The 18,055-nt window shown below is 36.5% G+C and overlaps 1 long non-coding RNA gene across 4 annotated transcripts in view; it reads left to right on the top strand.

Moving 5' to 3' along the window:
• LOC147349186 (uncharacterized) overlaps window positions 1-18,055 on the top strand; it is a 287,797-nt gene that overhangs the window by 120,604 nt on the left and 149,138 nt on the right. Inside the window, exon 3 of one of the 4 annotated variants that reach the window (XR_015149529.1) lies at window positions 11,562-11,686. The exons of the other annotated variants lie outside the window; for them this stretch is intronic. This is a non-coding gene — a long non-coding RNA (uncharacterized LOC147349186). Of the gene's footprint in view, window positions 1-11,561; window positions 11,687-18,055 lie in introns of those variants that run through there. 4 annotated transcript variants of the gene reach the window in all.

Here is an 18,055-nt window from a genome sequence, read left to right as displayed (position 1 = left end):
ATGTTTAATTTTCACTAATGATTCTTTTTTAAATTTCTCTATTCTATTGATTCCTACTTATATTACATTATGGTAAGAAAATAGACCTGGTATTATTTCAGTGCTCTTAATGGTGTGTCCTTGTATGTGATCTATCACAGAAAATGTTCCATATGCAATTGAGAAGAGTATGTATTCTCTTGCTTTTGAGTGGAATATTCTGCTTGTGTCAGTTTGACTCAATTGGTCTATAGTTTTTAGTCCTCTGTTTCCTTAATGGTCTTCTGATTATTCTATCCATAATGAACACGGGTATTAAAATTTCCTGTTATTAGTATATTTTCATCTGTTTTTCCCTTCTGTTCTTTCAGTGTTTTTTTTACAAGGAAGGGTTTACTGTGGCCATATTTTCAGTTGTCTTCTCTGTCTTATAGTTTCTTTGTCTTTTTCTCTTTTGTTGTGTTCCTTTGTATTTCATTGATATTTTTATAACATACTTTTCTTTCTTTCTCATTTTCTCTAGATATTTTTTTGTGAATCAGTTCAGTTCAGTTCAGTCGCTCAGTCGTGTCCGACTCTTTGCGACCCCATGAATCGCAGCATGCCAGGCCTCTCTGTCCATTGCCAACGCCCGGAGTTCACTCAGACTCAAGTCCATCGAGTCAGTGATGCCATCCATCCATCTCATCCTCTGTCGTCCCCTTCTCCTCCTGCCCCCAATCCCTCCCAGCATCAGAGTCTTTTCCAATGAGTCAACTCTTCACACGAGGTGGCCAAAGTACTGGAGTTTCAGCTTTAGCATCATTCCCTCCAAAGAAATCCCAAGGCTGATCTCCTTCAGAATGGACTGGTTGGATCTCCTTGCAGTCCAAGGGACTCTCAAGAGTCTTCTCCAACATCGCAGTTCAAAAGCATCAATTCTTTGGCACTCAGCCTTCTTCACAGTCCAACTCTCACATCCACACATGACCACAGGAAAAACCATAGCCTTGACTAGACAGACCTTGTTGGCAAAATAATGTCTTTGTTTTTTAATATGTTTTCTAGGTTGGTCATAGCTTTTCTTCCAAGGAGCAAGCATCTTTTAATTTCATGGCTGCAGTCACCATCTGCAGTGGTTTGGGAGCCCAAAAAAGTAAAGTCTGACACTGTTTCCACTATTTCCCCATCTATTTCCCATGAAGTGATTGGACTGGATGCCATGATCTTTGCTTTCTGAATGTTGAGCTTTAAGCCAACTTTTTCACTCTCCACTTTCACTTTCATCAAGAGGCTTTTGAGTTCCTCTTCACTTTCTGCCATAAGGGTGGTGTCATCTGCATATCTGAGGTTATTGATCTTTCTTCCAGCAACTTAATTCCAGCTTGTGCTTCTTCCAGTCCAGCGTTTCTCATGATGTACTCTGCATATAAGTTAAATAAGCAGGGTAATACTATACAGCCTTGACGTACTCCTTTTCCTATTTGGAACCAGTCTGTTCCATGTCCAGTTCTAAATGTTGCTTCCTGACCTGCATACAGATTTCTCAAGAGGCAGGTCAGGTGATCTGGTATTGCCATCTCTTTCAGAATTTTTTGTGATTACCACAAGACTTACATAAAGCATACTATAGTTACAAAATTTACATTTGTAACAATTTCAGTCATCTACAAAACTTTACACTTTTATGTCTTGCTCTTCATCACATATTTTATACTATTGATATTAAAACTTATTTGTTTTACCCTGTATTCATTAGTATATTTTATACAGAATTTTCTTATAAATTCTGAGCTAGAAGTAAAAGTAATTTCTGTACCATCATTAGAGTATTATTTGTTTATCTATATATTTACCTATTTGAGCCATTTTAAATCCTAAAAGATGATGCTGTGAAAGTGCTACACTCAATATGCCAGCAAATTTGGAAAACTCAGCAGTGGCCACGGCACTGGAAAAGGTCAGTTTTCATTCCAATACCAAAGAAAGGCAATGACAAAGAATGTTTAAACTATTGCACAATTGCACTCATCTCACATGCTAGCAGAGTAATGCTCAAAATTCTCCAAGCAAGGCTTCAATAATACATTAACTGTGAACTTCCAGATGTTCAAGCTGGATTTCTAATGAGGGGGATGAAACTGGAGCCTATTATACAGAGTCAAGTAAGCCAGAAAGAAAAACACCAATACAGTATACTAACGCATATATATGGAATTTAGAAAGATGGTAACAATAACCCGGTATACGAGACAGCAAAAGAGACACTGATGTATAGAACAGTCTTTTGGACTCTGTGGGAGAGGGAGAGAGTGGGATGATTTGGGAGAATGGCATTGAAACATGTATAATATCATATATGAAACAAGTCGCCAGTCCAGGTTCGATGCACAATAACGCATATATATGGAATTTAGAAAGATGGTAACAATAACCCGGTATACGAGACAGCAAAAGAGACACTGATGTATAGAACAGTCTTTTGGACTCTGTGGGAGAGGGAGAGAGTGGGATGATTTGGGAGAATGGCATTGAAACATGTATAATATCATATATGAAACAAGTCGCCAGTCCAGGTTCGATGCACAATACTGGATGCTTGGGGCTGGTGCACTGGGACGACCCAGAGGGATGATACAGGGAAGGAGGAGGAAGGAGGGTTCAGGATGGGGAACACGTGTATACCTGTGGTGGATTCATGTTGATATATGGCAAAACTAATACAATATTGTAAAGTTAAAAAATAAAATTAAATTAAAATAAAGAACTATGGGAAAGATAAAAAATAAATAAATAAATAAAAGGCAGAGGAACCAGAGATCAAATTGCCAACATCCATTGGATCATAGAAGAAGCAAGAAAGTTCTAGAAAAATATCTACTTCTGCCTTATTGAATATGCCAAAGTCTTTGACTGTGTGGATCACAACAAACTGTGGAAAATTCTTCAAGAGATGGGAATACCAGACCACCTTACCTGCCTCCTGAGAAATCTGTATGCAGGTCAAGAAGCAACAGTTAGAATTGGACATGGAACAACAGATTGGTTCCAAATCAGGAAAGGAGTACATCAAGGCTGTATATTGTCACCCTGCTTATTTAACTTATATGCAGAGTACATCTTGTGAAATGCCAGGCTGTATGAAGCATAAGCTGAAATCAGGATTGCCAGGAGAAATATCAATAACATGAGATATGCAGATGACACCACCCTTATGGCAGAAAGTGAAGAGAAACTGAAGAGCCTCTTGATATAAGTAATAGAGGAGAGTGAAAAAGTTGGCTTAAAACTCAACATTCAGAAAACTAAGACCATGACCTCCGGTCCCATCACTTCATGGCAAATAGATGGGAAACAATGGAAACAGTGACAGACTTAATTTTGGGGCTCCAAAATCACTGCAGATGTGGTGACTGCAGCCATGAAATTAAAAGATGCTTGCTCCTTGGAAGAAAAGCTATGATCAACCTAGACAACATATTAAAAAGCAGAGACATTACTTTACTGATAAAGGTCCATTTAGTCAAAGCTATGGTTTTTCCTGTGGTCATGTATGGATGTGAGAGTTGGACTGTAAAGAAAGCTGAGCACCAAAGAATCAATGTTTTTGAAATGTGGATTTGGAGAAGACTCTTGAAAGTCCCTTGGACTGCAAGGAGATCAAACCAGTCAATTGTAAAGGAAATCAGTCCTGAATATTCATTGGAAGGACTGATGCTGAAGCTGAAGTTCCAATACTTTGGCCACCTGATGCGAAGAACTGATTCATTTGAAAAGACCCTGATGCTGGAAAAGTTTGAAGGTGGGAGGAGAAGGGGATGATAGAGGGTGAAATGGTTGGATGGCATCACTGACTTGATAGACATGAGTTTGAGTAGGCTCTGGGAGTTGGTTATGAACAGGGAAGCCTGGCGTGCTGCAGTAACGGGTTGCAAAAATCGGACACAACTGAGCAACTGAATTGAACTGAACTTACTCATTTACCCTATAACATTCATATGCTTTCATATTATTATAAGGCATCCTTTCTTTTCAATATGAAGGGATCCCTTCAGCACATTTTCTATGTCAGATCTAGTGGCTGATAAACCCCCTTATTTTTTTCTTTTTTTGAGAACGTCTTTATTTGTCCTTCATTACTGAGAGACAGTTTTGCCAGATACAGTATTCTTTTTTGTTGTTGTTGTTCAAATTTTATTTTATTTTTAAACTTTACATAATTGTATTAGTTTTGCCAAATATCAAAATGAATCCGCCACAGGTATACATGTCCAGGTTCGATGCACAATACTGGATGCTTGGGGCTAGTGCACTGGGACGACCCAGAGGGATGGTATGGGGAGGGAGGAGGGAGGAGGGTTCAGGATGGGGAACACATGTACACATGTATACAGTATTCTTGGTAAGGTTATTTTTGTTATTTCTCTCAGTACCTTGAATATATTATCCCACTCTCTTCTTACCTGCAATGTTTTTGTCAATAAATCTAAATACATTCTTATTAGGATCTCCCTCATATACAATGTGTCACTTTTTCTTGTTTTCAAAATTTTCTCTTTGTCTTTGACTGTTTGCTAATAATGTTGAATTCTTTGGGTTTATCCTATTTCCTGTCTGCTGAAGTTCTTGAATCCAGATGTCCTGACTTTAGAAGTTTTCAACTTTTATTTCTTCAAATGAACTTTTTGTCCCTTTCTTTCTCTTTAGAATTTTTGAGATCCAATAATGTGTATATATTGTGTCATATGTATAATGAATGTGGTGTACTTAATGTTGTCCCATACATTCATTAGATTTTCTTCACTATTCTTCATTCTTTTTTTTCTTTTTGTTCTTCTGGAAGAATTTAAAATGACTTGTATTTTAGTTCATTTATACTTTATTCTGCTTAATCAGATCTGCTCTTTAGTCCCTTTAATGATTTTTCAATGCAGTTATTCTTGAAATCCAAAATTTCTATTTGTGCGTTTTCTTATTTTTTTTAATGTTTGTTGAAATTCTTATTTTGATCATGCATTGTTTTTCTAACATCAATGAGTATCTTTGTGATAATTGTTTTGAATTATTTTTCAAGTAATTTATAGACTTCCATTACGATATGTTCAATTTCTAAAGACTTATTTCAGACAGCCCACAGGAAAACCAGAGTATTAGACATGCACTCCAGCTTTTTCTCTTTCCAAGGAGAAGTCAGGAGATGGGGATTTACTCCTAATCATCTTGTGCTTGTCAGGGGAGAGGGGCTCTGGCAGGTGTATACATGTGTACATAGCATTTCAACTCCACCTTTGTTCTCAGTAACTCCCAACTTGGCACCCTTTACTTTCCACTCTTAGATTTGGGTAAGACAGAAACCGGTCTTTAGGGAAGTTCCTTTTCTCAGAACTGGAAAGCTGGACACACAATACAACTGTTTTCCTTTTTCCTGGAGGTAGACTTCAACAAGCAAACTGATCTCTGTCTGCTGTTTTCATGGGTCTTCTAGAGCAGGAATAAGACTCACACAAACTTCCTTCCTCTCTCTTGTTCTCATTAGCTCTTGGGCATCTTAACAAATGTTTGTCTCATTAGTACTCACAGATGGGCTATACAGAAACCACTGAAAAGGTGCCTTACCCTTTAATTCCCTCAAAACCAGAAAGTTGGACTTATGCTCCAACTTTTCTCCTCACAAGGAATAACCAAGAGTTAGATTTTTTCCCCCCTAACTCTGTGCTTTCTGCTTTATGCTTTTTTCCATATAGGAAAGGCTCTGGTGGGTTCATACTTGTTATTCTAAACCAATACTATTCTTCTCCGAGGCCCCTAGACTCAGGCAAAATAGAATTCTGTCCCTCAAGCAGCCTTCTGAGAAATCAGAACTTTGAATGTATGGTCCATTCTTTTCTCCTTGTCTCTAGCAGAAACTGAGAATTTGGATTTTTTCTCTATTGCACTACAGTATGCTGGAAACAGTGAAAGTGAAAGTTGCTCAGCTGTGTCCAACTCTTTGCGACCCCATGGACTATACAATCCATGGAATTCTCCAGGCCAGAATACTGGAGTGGGTAGGCTTTCCCTTCTCCAGGGGATTTTCCCAACCTAGGAATAGAACCGGGGTCTCCTACATTGCAGGTGGATTCTTTACCAACTGAGCTATCAGGGAAGCCCATGCTGGGAATAGAGGGTGTAAAGAGCGGGTGCCAAAATTTTCCCTCCCACTTTATTGCAGCTGGTTTCACGCTCAACTGGATACAAGAGCCTCTTAACTGGTTTCTGAATTTCTCATGAAGGGAGTTGGTCTGTATATTTTTAATTTGAAATCTTAGTAGGGAGAGTCTGGGGCTTCCTATTCTACCATTTTGCTGATATCATTCCTTCCCAAAGTGACTATTTCTAATCTACTATGCAGCTATAGACTTTCTTCCTCTGACCTTTATAACATTATATTTTAGTATCTTTTCAAACACTTTTATTATCTTGCATGATAAGTATTTAACATTTACTCTCTAATCTGTTAGAGATTAGAATTCTCTGATAGAAGTAATTATGTCTTTTTTCAACTATCACCTCATTGGCTAACCTTTATTACATACTCAGTAAATAGTTATTAAAGGAGTGAATCATGTATTCTTTTGAATTTATTTATATATATTATAGATAGATAGATATGTGTGTGTGTGTCTGTGTGTGTGTATGTGTCTGGGTCAGGAAGATCCCCAGGAGTAGGATTCAGAAACAATACTAGAGTTATTTATTAGTTCCAAGAGAATTTTGTTGATTCTTCAGGATTTTCTACAGACAATCATGATATCTGAAGAAAAAATACATTTTTACTTCTTTTAATTCTATGTATATTCAATTCATTTTTTGTATTATTGCAATAGCTAGGACTTCTGGTACAGTGTTGTATAGAAGTGGTGAGGCAAGGCATTCTTGCCTTATTCCTTGCATTAGGGGTAAAACCTGATTTCTCACCATGAAGGAAAATGATAGCTATAGATGTTCTTTATTAAGTTTAAAAGTTTCTCACTATTCCTATTTTGCTGAGATTTTTTTTTTACCCATAAATGTTTTCTTTGGATTTTGTCAAAAGCTTCTGTTGCATCAGTTAATATGATCAGAATAGCTTTTCTTCCTTAATCCATTGAGGTCATGGATTATATTGATTTGTAAAAATGCTAAATCAGCTCTGCATATCTAGAATCAACCCTATTTGGTTATGAAGTATACTTCTTTTTCTACATTTTTTGATTTGACTTGCTAATATTTTAAGAATTTTTATTTTTTTCATTAAAATATTTAGAGGTTTTTTTTTTTTTTCTTTTAATGTTTTTATCTGGTTTGGGTATTGCAGCTGGCCTAATAAAATGAATTTAGAAGTTGGATTAGTTTGTTAGAACTGCCAACATAAAAATATCACAGACTGAGTGGCTTAAACAACATGCATTTATTTCCTCACAGTTCTGGAGGCTCATAGTCCAAGATCAAGATGTTGGCAGGTTCGGTTTCTCCTGAGGCCTCTCTCCTTGGCCTGTAGATGCCCATCCTCTTGTTATGTCCTGACATCATCTTTCCTTGTGCATGCGCACCCCTGGTCTCTGTGTGTGTGTCTGTCTAAATTTCCTCTTCTTATAAGGACCACAGTCGCACTGGATTGGGGTCTGCCATCACAGTCTCACTTTTTTTTTTCTTTAATAGAAAATTATTTAATTAGTATATATGTGTTCCCCATCCTGAATCCTCCTCCCTCCTCCCTCCCAACACCATCCCTCTGGGTGGTCCCAGTGCACCAGCCCCAAGCATCCAGCATCGTGCACTGAACCCTGACTGGCATCTCGTTTCATACATGACGTTTCACATGTTTCAATGCCACTCTCCCAAATCTTCCCACCCTCTCCCTCTCCCACAGAGTCCACAAGACTGTTCTATACATCAGTGTCTCTTGCTGCCTCGTATACAGGGTTATCGTTACCATCTTTCTAAATTCCATATATATGCGTTAGTATACTGTATTGGTGTTTTTCCTTCTGGCTTACTTCACTCTGTATAATAGGCTCCAGTTTCATCCACCTCATTAGAACTGATTCAAATGTATTCTTTTTAATGGCTGAGTAATACTCCATTGTGTATATGTACCACAGCTTTCTTATCCATTCATCTGCTGATGGACATCTAGGTTGCTTCCATGTCCTGGCTATTATAAACAGTGCTGTGATGAACATTGGGGTACACGTGTCTCTTTCCCTTCTGGTTTCCTCAGTGTGTATGCCCAGCAGTGGGATTACTGGATCATAAGGCAGTTCTATTTCCAGTTTTTTAAGGAATCTCCACACTGTTCTCCATAGTGGCTGTACTAGTTTGCATTCCCACCAACAGTGTAAGAGGGTTCCCTTTTCTCCACACCCTCTCCAGCATTTATTATTTGTAGACTTTTGGATCACAGCCATTCTGACTGGACAGTCTCACTTTTATTTTACCACGTCTTTAAAGACTTTACTCCCAATACAGTCACATCCTGAGGTACTGGGTGTTAGGATCTCAACATATGAATTTTCGAGACACAATTCAGTTCATAACAAAAGTTTTCACCCTGCTTATGTTTTCAGGAAGAAAATATTTTAAAATTGGCACCGTTTCTTTCTTAAATGTTTGGTAGAATTAATTATTGAAACCATCTAGGCTAGATTTTCTTGGTGTTATTAATTATAGATTTGATTTCTTTAATAAATAAATATAGGCCTATTAAGAGTCTTTGTCTATGTGTGAGTTTTGGTAGTATATTCAGGAATTGTTCATCTAATTTATGAAATAATGGCTGTAGAATTATTCAAAATATTCTTTTACTATACTTTCGATGTCCTTGGGATCAATAGTGATGATTTTTATTTCATTTCTAATATTGGTAATTATATTTTGTTTTTTCTTGGTTAGCATGGCTGGGGGTTTGCCAGGTTTATTTCTTTTAAATAACCAACTTTTGATTTTACAGACTTTATTGATTTCTGTTGTATTATTTATTATTTTTCTTCTGATTGCTTTAGTTTTCAAGGGAGAAACAAATTATTGATTTTATATCTTTCTCATTTTCTGATATACTCATTCAAAGCTATAATTGTCTCAATAAGTACTGTTTTGCTCCATACCACAAATTTTCATAAATTCAAAATATTTTAGTATTTCTCCTGAAATTTCTTTGATCTTTATTTTATTTAGTAGTGTGCTGTTAACCTCTGAGTATTTTGGGATTTTTCCAACTACCTTTTTGTTAGTAATTTCTGGTTTCATGTTTGTGCATGCTTTGCATAATTTCTATTATTTAAATTTTTTCAGACGTATTTTATGACCAGAATGTAGTTTATCATGTAATGTAGTTCCATGTGAGCTTGAGAAGAATGTGTATTTCACAGTTGTTAGATGAAGCATCCATAAATGTCATTTACATCAAGTTGATTATTGCTGTTTTTCAGGTCAAATATATCCTTACTGATCATTGCCTGCTTGATCTATCAGTTACTGAAAGAAGAATGTTTAAATCTCTAACTATACCACTAGATTTGTCTACTTCACTTTAAAATTGTATTTATTTACCTCCGATATTTTGCCACTCTCAATGTTAAGGATTATTATGTCTTCTTAGAGAACTGACCCCTTTATTATTATGCCTGCTAAGTCACTTCAGTCATGTCAGACTCTTTGTGACCCCATCAGGCTCCCCTGTCCATGGGATTCTCCAGACAAGAATACTGAAGTGGGTTGCCCTACCCTCCTGCAGGGGGTCTTTCCAAACTAGGGATCAAACCCAAGTCACCTGCATTGGCAAGCAGGTTCTTTACCACTAGCACCACCAGGGAAGTCCCTTTATTATTATGCAATCTCCTTATTTATCTGTAATAATTTTCTTTGTTTTGAAGTTTATCTGAAATCATAAGTGCTACTTAAATTCTTCTGCTTAGTGTTAGCATGGTATATCTTTCTTCATGCCTTTACTTTTAAACTGAGTCTTTAAAGAGGATTTCGTATAGACAACATATATTGGAGTATTTTTAAATATATTCTGACAGTCTCTGTCCTTTGGTGTATTTACCCCTCTCACATTTAAAGTGATTACTGAAATTGTTTAATCTGTACCATATTTCTAACTGTTTTCTATTCATTTAAATTGTTTATTATTTCCTTTGTTTTACAGGCTTCACTGATTTTCATAGAACATTTATATAATTTCATTTTATCTCCTCTCTTAGGGTATTGATTATACTTCTTTTAAAGATTTTTTAGTGCTTCACTAAATATTTGCAGTATTCATTCACAACTAATTTAAGTCCATACTCAAATAGCACTGTATAACTTTACAGGAGTGCAAGCATCTGATAGTAAATTATTCCCAATTCTTCCTTCCCATCCCTTATTATGTGGGTGTCATTTATTTTACTTTTCCATATTCTGTAATCACCCAATACATTGCTGTTATTATTTTGAGCAGTTTTCTGTTAGATTAGTTAAGAATAGGCAAATAAAATATTTTATTTGATTATTGTTTTTATCTTCTCTGAATTATTCCTTTCCTTATGTGGATCTGAGTTTCTGACCTATGTCATTTTCTTTCTCCATGAAGAACTTCCTTTAACATTTTTTGCAGAGCAGAGCTCTTGGTAATGAATCCTCTCCGTTTTTCTTAGTAAACATTTTCCTTTATTTTTCATTTTTGAAATAAAATTTTCACGGAGTTTTTTTTTTTTTTTTTAATTTAAACTTATTTATTTTAATTGGAGGCTAAATACTTTACAATATTGTATTGGTTTTGCCATACATCAACATGAATCTGCCACAGGTATACACATGCTCCCCCTCCTGAACCCCCCTCCCACCTCCCTCCCCGTACCATCCCTCTGGGTCATCCCAGTGCACCAGCCCCAAGCATCCTGTATCCTTCATTGAACCTGGATTGGTGATTCATTTCTTATATGATACACATGTTTCAATGCCATTCTCCCAAATCATCCCACCCTCTCCCTCTCCCACAGAGTCCAAAAGACTGTTCTATACATCTGTGTCTCTTTTGCTGTCTTGCATGCAGGGTTATCGTTACCATCTTTCTAAATTCCATATATATGCTTTAGTGTACTATATTGGTGTTTTTCTTTCTGACTTACTTCACTCTGTATAATAGGCTCCAGTTTCATCCACCTCATTAGAACTGAGTCAAATGTATTCTTTTTAATGGCTGAGTGATACTCCATTGTGTATATGTACCACAGCTTTCTTACCCATTCATCTGCTGATGGACATCTAGGTTGCTTCCATGTCCTGGCTATTATAAACAGTGCTGTGATGAACATTGGGGTACACGTGTCTCTTTCCCTTCTGGTTTCCTCAGTGTGTATGCCCAGCAGTGGGATTACTGGGTCATAAGGCAGTTCTATTTCCAGTTTTTTAAGGAATCTCCACACTGTTCTCCATAGTGGCTGTACTAGTTTGCATTCCCACCAACAGTGTAAGAGGGTTCCCTTTTCTCCACACCCTCTCCAGCATTTATTGCTTGTAGACTTTTGGATTGCAGCCATTCTGACTGGCATGAAATGGTACCTCATTGCGGTTTTGATTTGCATTTCTCTGATAATTAGATGGCTGGATGGCATCACTGACTTGATGGACATGAGTCTCAGTGAACTCCTGGAGTTGGTGATGGACAGGGAGGCCTGGTGTGCTGCGATTCATGGGGTTGCAAAGAGTCGGACACGACTGAGTGACTGATCTGATCTGATCTGATAATGAGTGATGTTGAGCATCTTTTCATGTGTTTGTTAGCCATCTGTATGTCTTCTTTAGAGAAATGTCTATTTAGTTCTTTGGCCCACTTTTTGATTGGGTCGTTTATTTTTCTGGAATTGAGCTGCAGGAGTTGCTTGTATATTTTTGAGATTAGTTGTTTGTCAGTTGCTTCATTTGCTATTATTTTCTTCCATTCTGAAGGCTGTCTTTTCACCTTGCTTATAGTTTCTTTTGCTGTGCAGAAGCTTTTAATTTTATTTAGATCCCATTTGTTTATTTTTGCTTTTATTTCCAATATTCTGGGAGGTGGGTCATAGAGGATCCTGCTGTGATTTATGTCAGAGAGTGTTTTGCCTATGTTCTCCTCTAAGAGTTTTATAGTTTTTGGTCTGATGTTTAGATCTTTAATCCATTTTGAGTTTATTTTTGTGTATGATGTTAGAAAGTGTTCTAGTTTCATTCTTTTACAAGTGGTTGACCAGTTTTCCCAGCACCACTTGTTAAAGAGATTGTCTTTTCTCTATTGTATATTCTTGCCTCCTTTGTCAAAGATAAGGTGTCCATAGGTGTGTGGGTTTATCTCTGGGCTTTCTATTTTGTTCCATTGATCTATATTTCTGTCTTTGTGCCAGTACCATACTGTCTTTCTGATGACTGTGGCTTTGTAGTAGAGCCTGAAGTCAGGCAGGTTGATTCTTCCAGTTCTATTCTTCTTTCTCAAGATTGCTTTGGGTATTCGAGGTTTTTTGTATTTCCATACAAATTGTGAAATTATTTGTTCTAGCTCTGTGAAAAATACCGTTGGTAGCTTGATAGGGATTGTATTGAATCTGTGTATTGCTTTGGGTAGTATACTCATTTTCACTATATTGATTCTTCTGATCCATGAACATGGTATATTTCTCCAGTTTCATCCACCTCATTTAGAACTTCTCCAGCATTTATTGGTGGTAGATGGCAGGCAGTCTGACTGGTGTGAGATGGTACCTCATTTTGGTTTTGAATTGCGTTTCTCTGATAGTGATTTGAGCGTGTTTTCATGTGTTTATTAGACATCTATATGTCTTCTTTGGAAAAATGTCTGCTTAGTTCTTAGGCCCACTTTTTTATTGGGTTGTTTATTTTTCTGGTATTGAGCTGCATGAGCTGCTTGTATATTTTGGAGATTACTTCTTTGTCAGTTGTTTCATTTGCTATTATTTTCTCCCATTCTGAAGGCTACCTTTTCACGATGCTTATAGTTTCCTTCATTGTGCAAAAGTTTTTAAGTTTAATTAGGTCCCATTTGTTTATTTTTGTTTTTATTTCCATTACTCTAGGGGGTGGGTCATAGAGGATCTTGTTGTGGTTTATGTCAGAGAGTGTTCTGCGTATGTTCTCCTCTAAGAGTTTTATAGTTTCTGGTCTTCTTGTTTTTATTTCCATTGCTATTCAGCAGTTAGTTGTGATTATACTGTTTTCATTAGAAGAGGTGAGCTCACATCCTTGTGGGCTTACCAGGTAACATTAGTGGTAAAGAACCCACCTGCCACTGCAGGAGACACAGGAGACATGGGCTGGATCCCTGGGTCAGGGAGATCCCCTGGAGAAGGGAATGGCAACCCACTCCAGTATTCCCACCTGGGGAATTCCATGGACAGAGGAGCCTGGTGGGTTACAGTCCATGGGACTGCAAAAGACACGACTGAGCAATTGAGCACACATCCTTTTACTCTTTACTTTACCATATTGTCTCTATCCAAAAAAAAAAAAAATGGAATACCCCTTTTACTTTTCAGTTTGGGAAATTCTTACTGACATATCTTTATTCCCATTTGATTCTTCCCTTGATAATCTACTGATGAGCCCATCAAACACATTCTTTATTTCCATTTTTTTAAATTATAGCATTTCTATGAGTCTTTAATTTAGTGTTTTTATTTGCATGCTTATATTATCCAAATGCCTTTGCATGTTGTCTACTTGTTCAGTCAGAGCCCCTAACATGTTAACTATAGCTATTTTACCTCTGGGTCTGATAACTCTAAAATCAATATTATATCTGAGCATAATGCTTGCTTGTCTCTTTAGACTGACTTTCACCTTGTCTGTAGCATATTTTTATGTTTCTCAAAATTGGATATGGTATAACGGGTAATAGGAACTGAGGATTTCCCTGGTGGCTAGTGGTAAGACCTCCCTGATGATGCAGGAGACACAAGAGATGCATGTTCGACCTCTGGGTTGGGAAGATCCCCTGGAAAAGGGCATGGCAACCTACACTAGTATGCTTGCCTGGAGAATCGCATGGATTGAGGAGCCTGGTGGGCTACAGTCTGTATGGTCGCAAAGAGTCAGACATGACTGAAGCAACTTAGAACAAGTACAAATAGACTTTTGGTGTGAAAATTTACACCAAGTTTGGTTAAAGGTCAGGCTGTGTTTACTGCGTTCTGTAGATGTAGGTGCCAGATATTTTAAATTCCTCTGGATCCTTATTTTTGTATACCCTATTGATTTGACTTTTTCTGTAAACTCTTTAAAAGCAATCTAAGCCTTGCATCTGTTTCAGCTATAATCCACTATTACACTAAGCCTCCACAAGAAGGTGTGAGGCACAGAAGTGCATTCTTGAATCTTAAAATTTAGCCCCAGTCTTTTCATGTTCCTGGGTCCCTGGACTATAACTTTCACAGGTACTTCTGTTCCCTGCTCCATCCTTAGGTTAAATAAAAAACCTGGAGGGCATTAAGATAGGAAACTTCCCTTCCCCAACAACACATATGGCTTTGATAAAGTATTTTCCTTTTCTAGGAAGGCCATTTTCATGGAGCATGCTCTGGTAGTGTTTCATAATGGTAATTTTTCATTTGCCCTGCCAGATATATTTTGGTTGATTCTTCACCATAGGAACCTGGCAGAGATCACAAAAATGTGTAGGGCCCCACCAAGGCTGTGGTCACCAAGAGTTTCTCACTTAGCACACTAACTCACATTCTATCTCCAGGAATTTGTTAGTTACCCATTTGTAGCCATTTTCTAGGGAAGCCATAAAAAGTTACCACATATTTGGTGACCTAAAATAATAGAAATTGATTATGTTTCAATCCAGGAGGCTAAGGTCTAAAATAAGATACCAGCTTGCTGGTTCCTTTTGGAAGCGCTGAGGGACAATCTCTCCTAGATTCTGATGGCCGACTCCCATCCGTGACAGTTTTTGGCTTAGAGCTGCATTGCTCCCATCTCTGCCTCTGTCTTGACATGGCCTTCTTTCCTCTGCCTCTTCTGTGTCTCTCCCTTTAAGGACATCAGTCATTAAATTTAGGGCCTACTCTCTCCCAGTATGACCTCATCATAGCTGGATTATATCTATAGGCTCTATTTCCAAATAAGGCCACAGGGAACAGGGGCTAGTTCTTGAATATATCTTTTGAGGAGACCCAATTCAACCCAGGATATTATTTAAGTTTTCCAATGAGTTAATGGTACTGGCTGCTTCTACTCCCAAAAAACTGATCTTGGTGGTAGCTGTCTGCCTATATCCTTCCAGACTTCAGGACGGCAGTGTGCCCCATGATCTCAGTTGTAAAAAAAAAAAGTCATGGATTTCATGTTATTTTTAGTTTTTTTCCCTAACTGTAATATCAGTTCAGTCATTCAGTTGTGTCTGAGTCTTTGCCACCACATGGCCTGCAGCACCATAATATGGAAATAACTATTTCCAAGCTACTTAAATACAAGGACTGAAACCAAAAGTTTGTATCACCTTGTTGATTAATCTATACTAAAGGCTCAGTAATAATTGTTGAATAAATAGAAAGTAAATGGATAAATGTATGGAATGGCAACCACTCCAGTATTCTTGCCTGGAAAATCCCCATGGACAGAGCAGGCAGGCTACAGTCCATGGGATCACAAAGTCAGACACGACTGAGCAACTAAGCATGCACAGCACATGATTATCTATTCTTTTAAACTTATTCTATATAGATTTTTCAAAATCTGTGTACTTTTACTTCAACAATAAGATCTTAAACTCTTTTCCATCAAATTTTTTCTTAATTATCATTAGATCCTAATGGCAAAAATATTCAAATTATTTCTCTGTAAAATTTAAATGTTTATCCATTTTTAATGTAAAATATGATGATTGTTTCTGACACAAATATTTCCTAGTGATTTTTCTTTCTTTTTTGTTTCACTGTTTTACTTTTTTTTTTTTTTTTACTTTGTTTTCTTTTGTCAGGAGACTGAAAGAGTTGAGGACCAAGAATGAGATCAGAGTGATTAGAAAATATTGGCTCTTTCTCTCTTTTCTTCTTAAATCTGGAGGTGTTCTTTACAATGCATATGGAAGCACATGATTAAAAAAAAAACTCGATAAAAATGTCTGTAGCAGTTTTATTCCCAATAATTGCAAATCAAAAACATCCCAAGTGACTTTCAATGAGTGAATGTTTAAACTGTTAGATATACATATATTGGAATAGTACTCTGCAGTACAGGAACAAACTACTAATATACATTCATGATACACACCATAAAGTAATCTCCAAAGAATTTGCTGAGAACAAATAGCAAATAACAAAAGGTTACATTCCATTCATATAGTATTATTAAAATGACAAATTTATATAAATGAAAAACACAAAATCATTGCAGGGATCAGAGACTGGAATTGGGTTGGGGAGAGAGTTGAGGAGAAGAAATGTTAGTTTGGTTATAAAAGAGCAACATGAAGGGATCCTTGTTTTGATGGAATTCTTCTGTATTTAGACTGTCAATATACTGGTTGAGATATTATACTATTGTTTCGCAAGATGTTACTATTAGGGAGACTTGGTAATGGGCCATGGGACATCTCTATTTTTCTTTTTGCAACTGCATATGAATCTACAAATATCTAAATTTTCTTAAATTTAATTTTTACAATGGGCTTTGTCACAATATCTGTTTTTAAATTGTCACATTGTATTTGAGATTAATTGAGCACTTACCTATTTCTTAAATAGTTTTAAAATCATTGACTAGTAAATGAGGCATCATTTACTGTTCTAGTCCTCTATATTTATCTTTTGAAAGCTTCTGTAGCTTATGATAGTAAAGGTAGTACTTTCCTACTGTAAAACAGTTTATAACATAGACAAGTATAATGAATTATCCTCTCTGCATCAGTCTCATCTTTTTCCATTCTTTTCTACTATGGTGGGATTGTTTCTTTTCTTAAAATGAAGCTGGTCATTTCTCTTTCATTTTTTTCACTTTTCAGTATTTTTATCTTTAAACTTCTACATAATCCTAGTTTCCTTCCATTGGCAATGGTATATGCTCAATTCAGTCTCATTCAAAACACCAAGTCAAAACAAAATGACATCTTCAAAGTAATTTTCCCCTCTGCATCTGATTGCTTACTTTTACCAACTGCCTTTACTTCTGTAATACAAAACAGTTTCTATCCTTAAGTTTCCACAGATGTTGCAATCATTAAACACACCAATAACCTTAATGCTGTCAAAAGTATGCACAAAAGATTCTTCCAATTAAAATTTTCATTATCAGAGTCATTGCTCCTTCACTCCCAAGGTAGCACTAAGTATCTTATATTTTGTATTTAGTCAAGAGAAGGTATATTTTGTATTTAATAAAAAAAAAAGTGAAACTAATAATACTTAAGCTTTAGGATGCTTCAGTTACACTCTAAGAAGTGTTAGCAATGTATTCACATTTTTGTGTATTTTGTACAGTTTTGGAAAGTAAGATTTTTATTGCAAAAGTTTAAAACTTCTGTCTTTTTATACTCTAAATTGCTCTCATTTACAAATCCCTTTCTTTTGACTGGCAGTGGCGTAGCCTCTGACATTTCTTTGAATATGAATAAGAGGGTTTTGAGTTTGGCCACAGTGAGATATATTTATGTGTTTCATAGTTGCCTTTGGAAGTCATTCAGATATAGGAATGACTTCCATCTTCTATCTCCCTTTGTGCCAATATGTTAGATATCATGACAAGACATACCTTATTGAAATATAAGAGTTCTGTGATAACCAATCCCAAAATATGTCAGAAAAAAAGCTCCTGAAATCAACAAAGCCAGGAGCCAGTCTTCAGAAAATTCCTTGAATAATTAGATGTGAAAAATTATAAGCAGAATATTTGGTTCTCTTTGAAGCATGGTCCAACCAGAAGTTGTCTCCTAATGAGAATATAGGAAGAAGTGATCAAAGGTAAACCATCCAAACTTTTTGGAAAAGAACGTGTTTGAGTGGTATGTCAATTACTACAAACACTGAGTGGTTTGTAATTACTACAAACTTTGTTCTTTTTCCAGATATTTTCAAATTTGTGATAATTTAGAGACTTTTCCCTT

Source organism: Bos grunniens, chromosome 21 (assembly GCF_055505025.1).
Source record: "Bos grunniens cultivar Pamir isolate PY7600 chromosome 21, Bosgru_T2T1.0, whole genome shotgun sequence".
NCBI lineage: Eukaryota > Metazoa > Chordata > Mammalia > Artiodactyla > Bovidae > Bos > Bos grunniens.
This window is presented reverse-complemented; position numbering and strand designations above follow the sequence as displayed.